Source organism: Solea senegalensis, unplaced genomic scaffold, assembly GCF_019176455.1.
Source record: "Solea senegalensis isolate Sse05_10M unplaced genomic scaffold, IFAPA_SoseM_1 scf7180000012731, whole genome shotgun sequence".
Lineage (NCBI taxonomy): Eukaryota > Metazoa > Chordata > Actinopteri > Pleuronectiformes > Soleidae > Solea > Solea senegalensis.
The window spans coordinates 26,145-33,145 of NW_025320682.1; the positions used below are offsets into that span (position 1 = coordinate 26,145).

At 41.5% G+C, this 7,001-nt stretch overlaps 1 pseudogene; it reads right to left on the minus strand.

Annotated features, from left to right (window-relative positions):
* LOC122759972 lies at window positions 1–3,604 on the minus strand (annotated as a pseudogene).
* Between the last annotated feature and the right edge of the window lie 3,397 nt (window positions 3,605–7,001).

Consider the following 7,001-nt stretch of genomic DNA (forward strand, 5'->3'; position numbering starts at 1 on the left):
TTGGTCAAACAGAGTTTTAATAATTTTGTCTCATTTAATCAGTTTATTTTTACAAAAGACCTTGAAAAAAGTGGAAGATTCAAAACCTATTAAAGTCACTTCCTATTTTTAAATCACAGTAGTATTTGAAAACAGTAGTTTTTAATAATATCCTTCACACGGAAAGTCACAAACAGTCGCTGATCCACGGTCATTCATCGAACTGCACTGATCTCTCGTCACGAACACAAAGACAAAGGTCCCGTTCTTCTGCATTTGCATAGGTTACGAAAAATAACAATAACGTACAGATGCTGGAATCTCCAAGCAGCAAATAAACAGTGTAATGTTTATCTACATGTTAACTGAAGAATGAGGCACTGGTATTGACTTAATACTTGATATTCATTCTTAATCAGAGGTGGTCGCAGGAGACCAGGAGTGCCACCAGGGAGCGACAAAAATAACCTTTAATGAATAAATGGAAGACTATGGGGAAAATGAACCCACGTCCTCCTTGATTTACAACATCACTTAACAGTTTCCTGAGGAGTTAAGAGTCTCAATCATTTGTTTCAGATTAGTAAATTATGAGTAAACTATAGACGATAAAGCACAGCACATACGAGGGGACACCAGTGTGATTGACAGGCTGCTTTGAGCGAATCTTGATGGTTTGAAACGAGGACCCTTTCTTTCCCAGCGGAAGACCCTGACTGAATTAAAGCGACAGTGTTGATATTAAACAGGACACATGCTCTCACGCTCGGTGAATGAACAAGCTGATCAAAGAAGAATTTCACACGCGCCATCACTCTGAGCTTTTCAAGGCAAACGAGGTTAAACAGTGGCAACATTCAGAGTCTGCTGAGCATAGCCCTCCATGAGGCAGTCCTCCTCCACCCGCGCCCGCAGGTGCTCCTGACAGTGTTCTAGGAAGGAGCCCATGGCGGAGAAACTCTGCTGACACGGCACGCAGTGGTACGGCCGGTGCCTCTTTGAGCCCGGCAACTTGCACGTGTCCATGCCGTGTGTGCACACGCTGCACTGCGTCCTCTTCACGGACGACTGGTGGAGCTCGACGTGGTCCCTGAGCTGCCACTGCAGAGAGAAAACCTCTGCACAAGAGGGGCACGGGAACTCCATCTCTTCCTCCTCCTCCTCCTCTTCAGCCTCATCCTGGTCTCTCCCCTGATCACTCACCTCGGCCTCTAATGTAGACACCTTACCGGGTCTCCTTGGATCAGCCTTAGCTGTTTTACTATCCGTTAGACTTGACTTTGCTTCATTAGGTCTTTTCTCTGATATCTCTCTGATGTCTTTGGCGTTACATCCTACAGACTGTTTTTGGCGAGGCTTGCGGCCGCGTGCTGTCTGAGATGTGCCCGGAGTGACATGTGATGGAAGAGGACTTTGCCGCAGATCGGACATGGATGTCTGGGTTGTTTCCGGAACGTGCCGACTGGCCATGGTTCACACACGGTGGAGTTCTCTCTGCTGTGCTTCTGTTGTCTGTGCCTGTGGAGCCTAGCGGTGCTCCTGAAAACCATGGCACAAGAGCGACAGCTCAAAAGCTTCTTTTTGGATTTTAGCTTCGTCTTTGGCTCTCTGTTCACATTGACGTCTCGTGCTTTTCTTGTTTCCCCATCTGTGCTTTCTCCTTTGGTCCTTTGTCCCCATGTCCCCTCAGCGTGGCCGGCCTGTTCGTGGCGTTGCGGGCCGTCCTCGGTGTGGAGGCTTCTTGTGAAGAAGTGTGACGCACTGACGCCTCTGCTGCTCGGCCCTGGGGCATCTGAAGAATCAGAGCGGCTCGAGTCTCCCTCAGAAGGACGAGCAGAATTATCTGGAAGGCTTCTGGCATCAGCTTCAACTGAGCAGGATGGAAGTTCAGTGCAGCCAGCCTGCTGATGCTGCAGCAGAGCTTGTTTCTGGCTGAAGCCTCTCCCACACGGAGCACAAGCGTAGAGACTACTGCACAGGACGTAAGGCTGGCGGTGAAGGGACTTGTCCCGCAGGCTGTCCAGATCTGAGGTGCGAGTCCTGCATTCAGGACACGGAGAACCAAGCTGTAATTCTCCATGACAAAGTTCACATGGGACAGAATGACCATCACACTGATGTAACTGCAGGGAGGACCTCAGGGAGAACGTCTGCCCACAAGAGGGACACCGGTGAGGTTTGGGTAACGCGTGTTCACCTTCCTGATGGTTCAGCATATCAGTAACGTAAGTGAAGCCTTTGCCACATTCTGGACAGGCACACATGGGCAGGTGGGGAGTGTCTTCCCCCTGGTTTTGAGCGGGCTGCTTGGTCTCCGCCCGTGCAATGAAGTTGGCGAGCCGGGACAGAGTGCCCGGTGCTGTCCTGGAGCGGCTGAACGACTCGGGGGCCCTCGCTGTGCTCCAGCTGATGCCATCCATCCTCGTCCTTCACCAAGCTTCCCCTGATTTGATGGAGAATTAAACAAATGTCAATAAACTTATAAATTACAAAAGAGACAAAGGAAAAAGGTTCTTACCAAAGTGGGGATACATCGGCCTGTTTTTAAATGACATTTTATTCTTCAAATATCAAACTTTTTACCCTTAAAAGGAGGTGAAATATTGGCACGTTATAAAAAGCTAAATACATGTAAGCATGTACATTTTCTGGTCTTCATAAAGGGAGTGTTTTTAAGCCCAGTACCAACATCACTAACTGCCGATACTAATGTCAGTCCAGTAGAGTCATTTTAGACCTGTTTGAACAATGAAGACTCTCTTGCCCTCTTTAAATCCAGACACAAAACACAACTGTTTAAAATAACCTACTCTGTGTAATTCCGCTCCATTTCCTGTTTGTTTTGTAAAGTGTCATTGGGTGACAAAAAGGCATACATAAAATGCATTCTTTTATTTATTACTATTTGGAAACACTTTATTTATTTCCTTTCATTTACTAGTTGCGGCGCTAGTTAAATTCAGGGCCAAACTCACTATCACTTAGTGATGTGTGTTGAAAACAGCTCATTCTACTACACTGGTTCACACCTTTGATTAAAGTTGAGCAATGACACGTATGTTCGTGTTGTCCCTCAAGTGTAAAACATTGACATTAAGTTCTCAATCAACAGGAAAACCAAGTTATTTTAATGCGAAACCTGAGAGTGTGCATAAGGACAGACTGACGTAAACCCACCGGGTGAAGGAGTTAGTTACCAGCACTTAACCGAGTTTGTTCAGGAAACGAACAGCGGTTTAAAGTGAAGAGGTCAAATACACAGTTTCACTTTATTAAGTTAAAGCTAAACGTGTCTTAACTGACACACACACACGCACGCGGACACACACACACACACACCTAAACAAAAACAGGGGCTAGGTGCGTGTTTGGCTAACGCTAGCTCGAGGCTAGCTGCGCTAATGTAAGCTGACAAACACGCACTTCCGCTTTAGTGAAACGTTGTGGACACTCACTCGCGCTGCGGTCAGCAGGACTCTGGACACTGCGGCGGAGACTCGTCTCTGTGTTCGCTTCCGTTTGTTCGAAACACACGGACATTTTGACCGAGACCGACGGACTGAAACAGAAGTTTAGTGACTCGGTTCGGAGAGGAGGAGCCTGACGACGGTTCACCCCAGCTGACAAGGTCACTTCCTGTTACGTCACTCGTTAACCCGACTTGCTTTTATTAAATAAATTTTAAATTTTCCATTTTTTCTCGATTTTTTTCTCAATTTCTGTAAATTTTTATGCTGTTTTTTATTGTTGTAATATTCTCTAGTCATCAAATACAGTATGTGTTATATACAAGCAGCACAGATCTACTGTTAGCTGTAACTAACAATGATTTTCATGATGATTAATCCTTTGGTCCATAAAATATCCTTACAAATGTTGGTGGAAATGATGATGTTCTTGAATATCTTGTTTTTGTCCACAAACCAAAATGATTCACTTTTAATTATTTCTTTGTTATGTGGAGCATTCACATTTAAGAAGCTAAAACAATCTAGAAATGATGTTTTAATCATCACAAAAGAATTCAAACCAATTAATCGATGATCAAAATAGTCAACGATTAAGCAAGCAATTGTTTCAGCTCTAGAACAAAAGACAATAAAAGAGACAGGAAACTGGAGACGAAAGAAGACAAAGTGTCCATGTGTTGTTTTCCGGCTCAAAGACAAACACACTCACACACATTTTGGCACTTGTATAACAATCGTTTAATATAAACAAAAGGTTTACATACAGCGGGAACTGTAATAATAATAACGATGATAATAATAATAATGATGTCATATTTCCTCTATGTCGGAGCTCTATTAAAAACACACTCCACTGGCCCGGACAAGGATTTGGCAAACAGATGTTGGAACAGCTCGCACACGTATGTCTGTGGACAAAGTTTGAAGCCTTTATGTTTGAAGACACGTGAGCTTTTTTGGACAGTGAACACAGCACGGCGTGAACAATGCCATGACGGTGGGAGAAGAGTGAGACACAATCAGCTGACGCACCTGAATAAAAACCAACAACTTTACGTCGTCTGAAGGCGTCCAGCGACGATGTTTGAGCTCGGACATGAACACACGGGTTCACGCGTGGATTCAGAACACTAAAACAAAGTGACCACAAAGAAAACAGGTAGACTGTAGAAATAGTTAAGACTAAAAAATAAAAGACATCATGTCAATAGAAAAAAAAGTACCTATAAAGTAACTCAGACTTCAACGTATGGTTGAACCACAACATTTCAGAAGGACTGAATTATTTGTTGGAGTGAACGTCCAGGAATGTGCGATCGTGTTATAATTAGGGCTGCATCCATTCATCAGCTATTTTGAAAACATTTTTTTAATTCAACAGTTAAAAACAAGCTTCTTAAAAGAAGTTTTCAGCTTTTGAAATGTGAACATAATCTGTTTAATTTGCTCCAAATCAGAAAGAAATCATTAAAAATCATTTATTTTAGTATGTGGACAAAAGAGGGCATTTTTTAGTTATATTTGAATGTTTTCAGACATTTTATGGTCAAAATTATTGAAACAAAAGAATTGATTATGAAAATAATCGTTTAGCTGCAGCCCTAGTTATACCTAATAATCACTGGTACTTCAGGTAGATGCATAAAAGTAACACAACCCCACCACACACACATTAAAAAAGCAGTTGAACAAAAATGAACACAGTGAAAATCAAACCTAAACCTGAAACAAACAGAAAATAAAATACACATTATAAGCATTTACACTTAAAAAAAGAGTACATAATAAAAGAACCACAAATGAGCTGCACTGTGTTCACAGGTCGGACGGCGCCGTTACGTGTCTTTCTGTACCAACAAGCATCAACATGGGCGCCTCCTCAATCCAAAATATCTCTAGAAACTGTTATTCTACATCTTTTAATTACATACTCTTTCTTTTGTTTTTTTAAAGTGGCCACAGATTTATAATTATAAATACTTCACACTCTTATCATCATAAGACCATTAAAAAGACGACTACGCTTTACTTTTTATGCATAAATGTGAGTTATTTTGGTGAAAGCATCACTTGGGGCAAAAAGGTCGGGAGTCAGGAGTCACTGGTCTCATTTTTGACTAAAACTGGGGAAAAATATAATAATATTTGAAAGAGTTTTCAGGAGACTGTCTGCTTTCTTGTCTCGTCTTATCACAAAATTGGTGGTGCCTTGGAGATATTGCAGCTATAATGCCTCCTCATTGTCTTATTCACATTTTAACCCTTTAACACTGAGCGTATCGCAGACCGTAATTACGTGGCCGTTTGTGCGATGGGAAAAATTCCAAAGGTTTCTGAAAGCTGAGAAGTTGAAAGTCCAAGTCAACATGTGGTTATTACGGTCATTTCACTCACGCCGTCGCATGAAGCTGGCGAATCAGTAGTTTCCATTTTTTGGCCTGTTTTTAGACATTAAGAGGAAAATATGTTTGTAACGAAACACACAAAATCTGGCGTTCATGTAAAACTACAGCATTTTTTTCTAAATAAAACTTTTAGTTTTCTTCATTTTTAATTGTTAATACACTATTTTAACACACAGTCAATTGTAAATAACTACCAGATATTGAAAGATATTCTGGAAAACTGGGTAAAAGCACTTTTGTGGTTAAAATAAACAAAAAAAAAGGCTAGACAGACATTTTGAGGCTTAGGTGTTAAAGGGTTAAAGATACACATTATCTTACAGGTTAATAACAAAATGAAGAGCCTGAAAGTTTGATGTTTTCTAATTTCTTTAACAAGCAAAGATTTAAATGTATTACTTTAAAGTTGTGCTACATTTTTTTGAAACTCTGCAGAATATTCAGGGGCCTGTTTGTGCCTTTGTCAAAGTGACTTCATGGACGTGAGCTGAACACGGCAGGAGAAAGTGTACGCACAAGGTCCAGGTCTGTCACCCTGTCTGTCAACCAGTCTGTCACCCTGTCTGTCACCCTGTCTGTCACCTGCTGTTGTGAACACGTCTGCTGAAAAAATCTCCTGCTGCGTTCCACACATGTAAATGGAAATCTTTGCCCAAGATTACGGCAGAAAATGTTACTTTTAACATTTTGATCAAAAGCTACATTAACCTGAAGTTCTGTCATGTTTCTACCACTGTTACTAACTCGTTCTCTTTCAATCACAAGAAAACCAGACAGGAAACATGGAACCTACTCTTTGCTACTTTTAAAAAGGTCCAAATGAAAGGATCAGTACTGTACAAGGAGTGATTGATGACTTTGATTGGTTTGATTGTACAGTGCAGATTTGGTAACTTTTGCTCAACATTGTCAGACTAAACAAGTCTGGGAAAAAAAGAGTCTTATTGTTAAACCTAATATTTCTTTTACTATGTGGAAACAACTTCTAAAGCAAATCTACCAAAAAATAAAAACAGAAGAATGTGTAGATGCCAGATTTCACTAAAGGGATGATCTCACAAACATTCATCATCCCTTCAAGTTACAGCAGATCAATTCCCAGTGTACACTTGACTTCAGAGACAATAAACAGTACATGTAACCCCAA